A 13,131-nucleotide genomic window follows, 5' to 3' on the forward strand; every position below is an offset into this window, starting at 1 on the left:
AAAAATCTTTCAGATAGTGTTTCATATATCTGAAAACTGAGAGCACTTCTCAATTGTCTGGAATGGATTCTTAAGATGAAGCAGAGAAGTGCAAATGTGCTGAGTAACTTCATTGTGTGGGATCTTGTATGTTAATTTTCTGCCTTCATAGACCAGGAGTTTGACCGAGAAGTTAGCTACAGTGACACCAACTACTGCAAAAAGAAGAAAAGCACATCTAATGCCTGCTTTCCCCTCTCATCTTCGGGATGAGAAGAAGAGGAGAGCATGTATTAGAATTTAGTTCAAAAGTAGTATTAACATCCCTCATGTCTCTGAGTTCAACAAAAGCTCCCAGAACTCTTAGTTCAATAGAAATTTGCACAAATAAAGTAGTTCACTCATGTTTCAAACCGGACAATACAGTCTTTAATGTATAACTCCCTAAGGAGATTCCCCATTTCCAGCCTCAGTCTCCATGACACCATGAAAAGTTTGGGTGCCTTAAGAAAGATTGTATTTCTTTTATATGTTTCTTCATAGTTATGTGTGTGGGTTATTCACAAAGGTTTGAGCTGAGAAGCTTGGAGAAACAGGAGCAATTGTGTCTATACTAATGAATTAAAATGATCCACAGGACTTTCTGGGATTCTATCATCTCTTCAATTCAAATTGCAGCCATAGTCCTTATACATGGTGTGGCCTGTGACATTTAAACTGCATTCGTAGTTGGAAGTTAGCAGAGAACAGGGTCAGTTTGGCCATAGTCACTAAGCTTTAGAAAGCCAGAGCTTAACACTTCAGACTCAAGCATTTCCAAGGCAGTTAGCCTTGTTTCCAGAGAACAATCGTTTGATTTTAATTTACAAGTAAAGAAGTAGCTCCTCTCAGGCTGTGACACTTGTGGTCAGGTGAAACTGAAAAGAGCGTGCATCTTCCCAGAGCACAATGTAGCACAGTTAGTTTGGGAAAGATTATTGGGAATATGGAAAACACAAAATGACCTGTGACACCTGAAAAGTATGAACCTGGTTCCCAGGAAGGATTGAGGAAAGAAAAAAAAAATAATCAGCAAAGTCTCGAAAATGGCAGAATGGGGTTTCTTGGGGTGCTGTCTTTAAGGCAAAGGTGGAAGAAGAGCAGCCTCTGAATTCTCTTCACTTTGGAGTTTCTACCTCCCACAAATTAATAGTAATTATTTCCATAGAAATAATTTATTTGTTTGTTTATTTTTAATCTCTCAGAATGTAAGGCAATCTAACCAGTAATATTAATTACAACATTAGGTGACTCTCTCTCTCATTCTCATAACTGTCATTTCGGTGACAGAACTTAAATTAAGAACTTTATTACCTTAATATTTCTCATTTAGCATGACTGCTATACAAACTCACAAGCTAAGGAATGCAGAAACAAATCATGCTAAAGAATTCTTCAAAGATATTTTCTCAAGGCTTTTTTTTTTTTTTTTCTTTCCTTTTCTTTTCTTTTTTCTTTTTTTTTTTCCAAAAGGTCTAAGCAAATTAGTTGAAATTATTGAATGTCTATATGAGATTTTTCTAGCTTCAGTATTTAACAGGAGAGCAAAATCATTCTTTCTTTACAGTATTTTTATTTCCTTTTATAACGCTGTTCAGAAACGTATCAAGTCATACCACTTGTGCAACTATTTTGGAGAGCAAATGTCTAATACTTTTTTCTCATGGTAAACTGTCATTTTAGGGCCAGACTTTTCAATTGAAATATGTACATGTATTTTTAAGGTACTTGGAAATCATCTTCTTTGCCTATCATGTTAAACAACATTACAAGAAAGAGGAGAAGGGGAATCCCCAAATCTGCCTTCTGAGCTAGCTGTTGACCAAAAGGAAATACTGAGGGCCAGGACAATGGCAGGATCTGAGATCCCACCTCTTTCTACAAATGACTTTCAGAATTTAGAGCCCAGAAGTCTCTTCCAAAGTTAGGTACCTATATGCCACGCAGTGAAGGAGCATAAGAGTAACATGGTGGCTTACTTTGAGAGCCTGTTTAGAAAATGGCACTCTTGTTTTCTGGAGGTTGAAGTTGCTTTATTACATTTAAAAATAAATACATGTAAAATACCTTAATATTCTTGGTAGTTGAGAACAAAGCTCAGACTTCTTTCTGTAGGAGACATTTTTAAGGCTTTGATTTCTCATGATTATTGTTATTATTATTATTATTATTATTAATTTTCCTATCTAGCAAAAATGAATCTTTTAAGATGTCTTTGCATTTTACACTATAGCACTATTTCACCACTTTTACTTAGTTCTGTTTCCAGCACTTTCTATTAAAACGTCTATTAATTTTAAACTTCTATTATTTTTAAACTATTAATTTTAAACTACTAAACTATTCATTTCTATTTTGGTACTACAGAGACTTTCCAAGTGTCTGGAAGATGCAGTTTGACAGCCATTCTGGCTGAAGAAAACATTAATCCATTAGATGAGAGGTGGGAGCAACCACCACAGTTGTTATCCTTGATTGTAAAGAAATGGCCTATGCTAGATTTCCGTGGGAAGCCCAAATATTTTGGTGGATTGTAGGCATGTTTGGGAGTTCTTTCAAATTGGATCCCTCAATCAAAAGATCACATAGGCTAGAGTTAATCTGACATAGTCTCCTTATGCTACCTGAGATGCACACGGCCGGTGTGCATGACAAAAAATTCTAGTGAGCCACACTGTCTCTAACACATAGGATTCATTTGGTCAAAGGCAGGCATCTACATCTGAATTAACATTCAAAAACTCCCTTTTATACAACCTGTTGGAAAAAATAGAAACTTTTGAAGCCTAATTCATCTCATTCTAAGGTAGATGTCTAGATCAGCTTAATAGATCAGCTTAAATAAATCCTAAGAATGTTTAATAATTTATTCAGTTTACTTTTAAGAAACTGTATATCACAGGCTTCCTTGCACATGTCTACAGTGCATGCCTACATCTGTAGGTGGGACAGACTCTAGGCCTTACTTCTGGGGCTAGTTCCTCATCAGAAAGATGACAAGTTTCCAGGTTCAGTGTATGAAGAGGCAAGGCTCTAGTTATGTATAGGCTAATAAAGGTAGAGGAAACTGCACAATTCAGACAGCAACAGACACAGGATAAAACTGATTTAATCTACCCCAAAACAACGGATTTTTTTTTTTCTTTTGGAGGCTTTCTCTAGATTTTGATTTAAGATGTACTACTGATAACCTACAAGACGATCTGAATTACCCTCCTCTCCAAAAAGTACCAGATAAAGGAGGCTTTAGGAGTTATCATGTCCCTTAAATCTGTTATTTTCAGAGCCACCAGCTGTTGATAACTTTGTCAGATTCATTACAGGGGAAAAAAAAAAAAAGTTCCAAGTTTTACTAAATTTTAGTTCTACTAAAAGGAGTAGATATATAGAGTGTTATTATTATTATTATTTTTTTTTTTTTTCACAGCTATAATGACCTAACAGTTTCTGATTTAGTTAGAGATACTTGAGTTCACAGACCATTGACCGAATAGCCTGGAATAGCCACTCAGAAATTATGTTTTTTTATGTTGAACTGGTTTCCACATAATGGCATTCAGACACATTTGGAGGTGGAATAGGGCCAGCTAGGGCCAGAAAGATATGTAAGGCAGAATTTACATGTAGTAAAAACATGAAAAATATTGAATTATTTAGTCAGTAAAAGAGAAATGCTGAACAGGAACTGAATAAGATAATTGATACAATATAACACATAGGATAAAATAAAATAAAATAAAATAAAATAAAATAAAATAAAATAAAATAAAATAAAATAAAATAAAATAAAATAAAATAAAATAAAATAAAATAAAATAAAATAAAATAAAATAAAATAAAATAAAATAGTTACTGTCATGTTCTGTCCCACAGTATATTAAAAAAGCGTAAAATCATAAAATAACAAAGATAAATATCCAGCAAACTATAAAAGATGCCTTTATACCAAATACTCTCAGCAAATAGAGTCAGAAAATCATGAGAGAAAATATTTCAACTAGGTCTTAAAAAAAAAGATGGATAATTTTATACCCAGTAATAACATTTGTAACTATGGTAGCTAAGATAACGATAAGGCTAATCAGATCTCTTGTTGTAAGATATACTCTGATAACATGCTGCAGCCAGGAACAAAATATTTGTATCCTGTATGAACTATAATGTAATAGAGCTGGTTACATGTCCTATGGAGGAAGTTTCTGCTAAAACAGTAGGTGAAGACAATATTAAAATCACTCCTTTGCACAGTGACTGTGATCTAGAATAATCAGTCTGAGTAGAGACATCTAAATTTAGTTATGGTTCCTAAACACATTAATGAAAATGACAGAGTAGATTATCTGTCCTTGAAAAAAATGCACTTGTTTATAAAATTGTTAAAAAAAGGAGTTGTTTTAATTTTATTTTGTTTGACTTTTATTTCTTAAATTTAGTCTTTTACATAAAATCTGTAGAAAAACAGTAAAATGCAAAGTAGCTATGGAGAAGCCACATATAACAAGAAAGATTTCCTGCCTATGCACATTTTGTACCTTACACAAGCTGTAAAACCTTGGTTTCCCGGGATTTCTTATAAATATAGTGACAGCAATACTAGCATGAAAAATGCCATGTTGATAAAGTGTACAAATATTTAGAAACTAAACTGATACTGAAAGTGAGATTTATACACCATTTTTATTTGGTTAAATTATGTGTTAAGTTAGATTCCAGAAATCTAGTTAATTTGTCCTTTTAATTGAGGTACTCTTTCAAGTTGTCAAATTTATAACTATCCTTGTTATTAGATTAGTTTGTTTGTTTGTTTTCTCCTAGGGAAAACCACCAATGCCAACAACAAATTGTTTTTTTCTCTCACTGCTGTGAAAAAAAGCTGTTTTACCACCTTTAGGGTAGAAGAGAAAAAGAGTGCTACCTATTTTTTACATTTCTGTAAAATCCAGTATCAGAGACCGTACACATATAATTATTTACAAAATGCTTGGTACCATTCTCTGATGCATTTAACACTGGTCTTGATATGCTATTGCACTGCAGAATAACAAAAGCTAGCACTTTATCAAAGCTTTTGACAAAATATGCGTCTCCCTCCTTTTACAAGGAGAGAAAAGCACACAGTAGTGAAATGATTTGCCAAATAACCTGACAGCCCAATGGTAGAAATGTGCACAGAGATCAGATCTTCTGAGTCCCATTCCTCTGGGATACTCACTTAAAGGGTCTTCTCTGCTCAGAAGATGATGTTGTCAGATAATTGTTGCTATTGGAAATAGAATTTCAACCACATGTTGCATCTAAACATTTGTAAGAAACATGATATTTTTATTGCATTGCACTTCAGTAACAATAGGTTTACAAGGGAATGGGTATAATTATCAGTGGAGAAAAGCTTGAATTAAGTCTCTAGATGCAATTTCATTGTCTGTAAAGAAAGTGAAAGTGGAATAGTCATTTTGGTGACTGTATAAAAGTCATTGCTTTGCAAAGTCAGTAGTTAACGCTTGTAAATATTCTACATGTATGTCACCTATACAAAATGTGTGGAAAACAGTGAGTCAGACTAGGACTTTTCCTTTGAAAAGAGAGATGTGAGGAACAGAATATATGTGCAAAGCATACCACTTTTTCTTAGTAGCCCCATAAATATGGATCTATTTAAAACCATGGGGAGAAAGCTTAGCCCCAACCAGCTTCAACTCAGGCTTACATGCCATATACTGAGCACCCTGGGACGGAAATGTTTCTGTGGGAGGATCTGTTCTACTTCTGAAATAAGATTCATACCTACAAAACATTTTCTATTTTCACCTTGGGGGACAGTTCTGCTTCTTGCATATACACACACAAATCATTTGGCAATAGATAAATTTACATGAAAATAGGTAGTTGCTGCCCATGCAACTCCACCTACATTTTGTGTGACTTCTGATCACAGTAGGATCACAGTGTTACCAAATGTAACATTCTGAGCATCTCTACGCCAGCTAAATATAATATCACGAATTGATGTAGCCAGACACAGGTAGCCAGACACAGGGAAAGCAAAAACTCACAAATCTATCAAAATATAAATTTGCTTTTTATAAGAGAAAAACTTTCACATAAGAGAGAAAACAATCTAAAATTCTAAATGGATGAGATAGAAGAATCTACACAAAGGTGCTTGATGCTATGCTAGTTCTATGTTATGTCCTAAAATATTTTGTCTGGCCTCCTGATGCTTCTCTAAAAGACAGGAGTCACAGTTAGGTCCTGTATCACACCTTCTAGTCCTGTGTGGGTGTTTTACATACTTTAGAGCATCTAAAAAGACACCAGACACCTGAATTAGTTCTCAGATTTCTCTACAGTTAGAATATATGGAGAAAAAAAAAAAATCTATCTACTTTTAATGTGGAACTCAGAAAGTAATGCTGCATCTAAATTGCTTGGTAAGTGTCTCTGTGGCAGGCTGGGAAGCCCTGGTCACCTTATCATTCAAGTCAGAGACCTGGTAGGAGTGCAGAGTGGCTGCTTTCCAGCCTGTACAACTGAATTCCTTTTCCCTAAAAGCAATTGTTCACATTTTCAAAGGAATATATGACTAAATTTAAACTCTTACCAGGAAAGGTTTGGGCAAAATGTCTTTTTAGTTCATACTAAGAATGTGGCAACTAAAATAGACTTCATAATCCAGTCTGATTTTTAAGAAAACTGTAAGAAAAAAGGTGAGCAATAAGACTTGCCTGTGTGTAACGTGCATGAAATTGATATTCATTATCCCAGACTGTCTGTTGCACAAAAAGACGCTGATCTACTATGTGTCAGGACATAATATAGAGAATGGAAGATTGCTTGTGCTTTCCTCTTCATGACTGCTTTCTCTATACTTTCAATCAGATTTTCTGGAAGCAACTTAAACAGTGATAAAAGTATAGCACAAATTTCTCTTTCATTTCATAGTATTACAATAACAGATTGCAATTCCACACTTTATCAGCAGTCAAGTATAAGCACCTAAACCTTAGTAGCATGAAAGTGTTGCAAGGTACGTGAACATTATACTGAATAAAATATAAAACACGATCTAAACAAAGGAAGTTAATATTTTAACTGTAGCATACATCTTACAAAATCATTAATTTCAAGTTGTTTAGATAAACAACAAACCAGTATATTTATCATCACATGATTTGAAAACAAATAACAACTTACATAAATTAAATGAATACAATTATATTTCCTGCAAAGGTTAACTGATGGATTTACCATATAAGGCTAAAATGTATCAAGAAATAGTAAATTAAATGTTAATAATTCCAATTCATGAAGTGCTACATTTATCATAGTTTTCTAGTGCAGGTAATCTTGAATCCCAACAGAAAATTGTGCTTATTTGTCTTCATTGATCAGTAAATCCAGATTTATGCCAACCAAAAGCTTCATCAAATCAAAGAACATAACAATCAGAAGTCCAACAGAGTGAAACTGTCTGTAAGATAGGTTTATAAACAATTACTGAATCACTTAAATGCCAGTTATATTAAAAAGCTACCTTCTTACATATTGATGCTAAACAGTTAAACTTTTTTTTTCATTTATTCCATATGTGGACATAAAATGTTATAGGAAAATAATAAATAATAAACAAACAAAAGAAAATCCTAACACCTAAGCATGTGCCTAAAATTAAACTCCTTCTAATTTATAATAGTGAAATTCTCTGATGGTATAAGCACAGATAATGTGTAATTGTCATCTTGATTTACAATCAATTTTTATGTTATTCTAGCAAAACAATAAAAAAAATAATTATCATTGTACCCTATAAATCACAGTTATTTTAGGCTTCTTTCTCTGTGAAAGGCTGTGCCTTGTGGACTACAACAAATGATTCATTATCCAAAAAACTATTCTTGGATAAAACATTAAGAGTTAGGACAAGAACTATGTTAAATTAGTTGAATGAATTTTATGGTCTCAGTAATAAGGCAAGCTAAAGAATAATTCTGTTTTGCAAAAAAATTGAAATATTTAAAATTTTTATACTTCTACACAAAAAAATAAAATAAAATCGAAAGCAAAATGTGCCCAAATGCGTATTTTTAAAGAAGGTACTTCCATCAGTTGAGCTTCACCTCCCGTTCAGTTCCCTCTCTCCCAATCTTGGTTTCCATCTCCTTCTCATCATTTTGTCATGAATTAATGAAAAGCATGGGATCTAAAAATCTCATTATAAAACTTTTTATATGGTATTTTTTCCCCAAAAATATTATGGCTCAGATTATTTATTACTCAAATAGTTTTTTTCTTTATTTCATAAAGAAATGTCTTCATTTCATAAATAAATAACCAGAGAAATAATCAGAAAATTTTCTGATTTGTGTTTAGACCTTTGTCTTGTTAAACTAAAACCAGGCAAACAGTAGAAAGATTTCTAAGGAAACTTAGGCTACAGGAAGAGAAATTCTTTGTTACTGAAACCTTTGATTGGATGAAATTTTAAATTCTTTTGAAAGTTCATAGTAGCCGATCTTACAGTCTAAATAAAATTTCAGATTTCATTCAGGAGAATATTGCACATCTCATTCTTCTCTTTTTCCCGCAGGGGTTAAAAACTTGAGACATACCAACTATTTTATCTACCTAAATTCTTAAACATTATAGCAAGTGGTACTTGTATAGAATTACAGCATTCAGAAGGGAAAATGAGCTATTCCCAACACCTTTGGATAATGTGCACACAGACTGTTTCTTGGTGGTTACCCAGAAGTTTTGGTCTGACCTCACCAGTTTGTTTCTGACAATATAACATGCAAATCCCATGATTTGCTTCTGAATTTAAACTGAATTCCTTCTGTGAGAAATAAATAGTTTATGTGGTACCAGTGTCCCAAGGTTCCCTCAGAAAGGTTATATAGAATTTTCAGCTTATCTAATGTAATTCAAAGTTCATTTGAATTTTTTTTTTTTTTCTGTACTAATATCCAAGTTTAGCAGCAAGAAATCCTTTTAATCAAGATGCTTCCTGAGCTATTTATGCAGCAAGAGTTAATAAGCTATTTCTTGTTTTCTGCATATGGAAATTCTAAAGCATATATTATCATGGCTCAGCTTTTCCTTTGAAATTGCAGAAGCTTGTTTTTGTTTATGATCTGTCTCGAGTCTGTATAACAGACTGTCCAGGCCGTACAACAGTTTGTTCTCCAGTCTGTTTAGATGATGCAGTGTTATCTGCAGTTGTTTGTTTATTTGTATTTCATTTTTAGGAGAGCCTGGTATGGCACCAGACAGCTTAGTCCTGATAAAACCATCTTATTAGAGCTTGGCATTCCAGTCTGAATTTCTCCTTGTGCTTTCATATTCTTTGTTCCATAGAAAACTAAAGTAAGCCAGGCCCAGCCATAACAATGCTTTAGTGTTGTGTATACGTTTCTTATTATTTACAAGCTTGTTATTTTAGAAAACTGTTATAGGTAATATCTTCAAGATGTTAGATATTTCCTCTGACATTTCACTTGTAATATAAAAGGGTCTTTGTTTTATGTTTAAAACCAAATAGTTTTTAACTATTTTTTATGTTTAAAACCAAATAGTTTTTAACCATTAACAATTATAATACTATTAATCAAGTTTATAAACTGCTGTCTTTAAAAGATTTTAGGGACAATAAAATATTTTTCTTTCAGGCTTATTTTAGATTCCATCTTATTGTTTGTTCAAGGAGAATATTTAGACTGGGGAAAAGGAGTCTAAAAAACAAACAAACAAACAAAAAACAGAAATCTCAAAACTTTGTCTAAAAAAGCCTCACAGCAAGTTCAAATATTTGAGAAATTATGGTAATATCCTACTAGACAGTAAATTAGTCATCTAAACCTGGTGAAATTTACCCTGAGGTACTTAGACTTCAGTCTGGTGAAGCAATAAAAATGTTAGTGGGGTTTCATCCAAGATTTGTGCAGGATGGATAAAGTTCCACATGACTAGAAGTGTAAAACCACAAAGCTTACCTATAAAAAGGAATAGGCAGGGTATTACAGGACTATCATTATACTTTCAAACTCAGAAAATAACTAGGATAGACTGTCTGTTGGTAAGCATACAGAAGATAGCAAGAAGCTAAGCAACAGTCAACACAGATCTGTCAAAAACAAATTATATCATTCCAAAGAAACTTCGATCTGTAGTAAGGGAGAAAAAGATTTGTTGTCATATAATGCAATGTAAGTAATGTATGTGATATTGTGACACATGTTCTCACCACAAAATGAGTGAAAATTAATCTAGAAAAAAAATATTTAAGTTGAATATTCAATTAGATGAAGATCTATGCTGAAAATATATATATCATGATGGTGTCAAAATAGAAAATTGTGTCAAGTGTTAATCCACAGATGTCTGGTCTGAACCTGGCACTATTTAATATTTTCATTAATTATCTGGACAGTGAAAGAGAAGCAATGTTCATTAAATTTACAGATGATACCAAACTCAGAGCAGATGCAAGTATATTGAAGCATAGGGTTAGAATTTAAAATGATTTACAAATGGAGAAGATAGCATAAAGTAAACAGAATACAATTCAAAATGGGACGAGCAAAATATTACTTTTAAATAGATATAAATAACCAGAACTACAACAGTGAGATCAACGAGTTAGACAGCAGTGCCGCTGAAAAATATTGAAGTACTGTCTCCAAGCTATCCAGCTATCACTTCTCCTCCTTTACCTTCTCTCCAGAAAAAGAGAAGAAGATTATGATGTATTATACGAAACCAGGAAACAGCAACACAAATAAATAGTACTCTTAAAAATGTAAGTTATGAGGACAGACTAAAAAAAATTAGAAAAGGTCTTGCTACTAGAAGACTTGGATAAATTTCTAATGGGAATCTAAAACGTCCAGAGGTTTTCTTTAGGTGATTAAGACCATCCAAAAGTTAAGAAAAGACTGGGTATTGTCATTATTCACTGGATGTTCACACAGAGATCCAAGCACTCCAGTTGAAGCTCTTTACAGTATCCAAGATGCAAGAAGAGACTGCCTGAAATTATACAGGAGCTTTGAAATGACAGTATTCTTCCTTCATAGTGGCTGGAGGCCAACACACACTGTACAATGTATTGAAAGGCATTAGATGTCTGTGTGGGGGCAACTCACTCCAACTCCAAAAATGACTTAGCTGCAGAAAACAGGCAACTAAATGTCAATGTCCAAGTGATAATTATAGTCATTGCAGGTCTAAGGTTTAGTTGCACACCACAGGCATCTAGCAATGATTTACTCTATGGTATTGTGCCTGCCCTCCAGCAGCCCCTCTGGAAAATCATGTCACTTGTTGGCCTTACATCTTAACTTGCAGTCACATCTGCATGTCTCAGGTATGATAGGGCATCTCAAAGGACCATTAGAAGATAAACACATTCTCAACTGAAAAGCTCTCCAGGCAAAGTTAGACTTCATTCAGTGACCTCCAGATACTATTTCAGGAAAGCAGTTTTCTCACTGGTGTTGTGTCATATATGTCAGTCCCATCTGGATCTTTCAGACACACTAGGTACCACAGATGACAACAGGCATGGGTGGGCAGCTAAATAAAGCCTTATATTTCCAGTGGCTCTTATGGGATCACAATACTCTGAATATGTCTAAACACAGCATTTCAACTGTGTGTTTCACAAACCTGACAGACATGTTTAGATAATTTAGGGTTAACCACTATGTGACGAATTCAATTCTGATGTGATCAAAAGATCCCATTTGGTTACCTCATCAGGGCTGAGCTAATATATAAGAAAAGAAGAATCTCAAGAAATTTGAGATATAAAATTTTTTCAATCACAAAATGTAGGAAATATTGCTAAAAAAGGTTATTTTCCTTGTCCCTATGACAAGGACAGGAAGTATTGCTCCTAAATGATAGAAAAGGAGATTTAGTTTAGACATGACAAAAAACTTTTGATCTGTAAAGGTGTTTAAGCACTACAACAGATTACCATGGAATACTATGGAATTTCTATCAGTGGAAGTTTCTGAAAACAAGTTAGAGAAATAGCTACCATGAATCTTTTAAATCTAGTTTATCCTGTCTTAAGGACAAACTATTAGACTCTCAAACTGCTTTTCGATCTGCTTCTATAATCTTGAAGTATAATTAGTATCATTTCTCTTCCTTCTTTTATGTTTCGGTCTTGATATTGTTGACATTTAAATTATCATCATTTAGGTTTTGTGCTACCATTGTAACTAAACTATGACAGGTCATACCTCTTATCACTATACTTACGGGATGGCCACAGTCAGACAAATAGCACTTCACAACTCTGTACTCTTTTCACAGTTTGACAGCAGTAGAAAACATGTTGGGTGAGAGGTGCAAGGGGCAGGTCTTCTACATTTCACAAGAGCAATTACACCTGGACAGAGGATTTAAAACCGTGTAAAAGAAGAAATAACTAAAATTAAGTATATGGGGAAAAAAAAAAAAAAAAGAAAATAAAAAGGAAAGACGTTGTCAAGACAGACCTAACTTAGGTTTTCTTGAAGGCTAATGTCTGAGTGTGAAAAACTGCAAAAATATATCTTGAATGGGTCAATTGGATCAATTCATAGAAACACAACAGGAAAGGTGTGAATATAATGTTATTCTGAAAGCTGTAATCATAAGAGACTTGAATAATAGGAACAGACAGTAAAAAAAATAAATAAAAAGGAAAGCACAAAAAGAATTTCCAGTTTAAATTATGTTTACAAGTATTTATACTAATAAAGTGCCCAAACTGGGAAAATTGTTAGCTCTTACTGCCTCAGTTCTTGTCTAATGATGTCCCATCACTATTTCTTCTTTTCATTGGGATTACACAGATTTTAGAAGTCTATAACACCAATGTTTTCCACAGCATGTGAGGGGCATATTTCTGCACATGGAAAATTGACAAGATGTTACAATTTTGCCCTTGGATGTTAGCACCAGATTATTACAGGGATTTGTTCCACTGTCTGCCAGAGTATAGTGAGGCAGACATCTGGTTACTCTGTTTGATTTGGAGGATCAATCTATTCTTATATGTATTAGACAGCATATTTAGGACACTAGGTATGTTGTTTCAACACGCCACGAAACTTAAAT

The sequence above is a fragment of the Aythya marila genome (assembly GCF_965140915.1).
Source record: "Aythya marila genome assembly, chromosome: 1".
NCBI lineage: Eukaryota > Metazoa > Chordata > Aves > Anseriformes > Anatidae > Aythya > Aythya marila.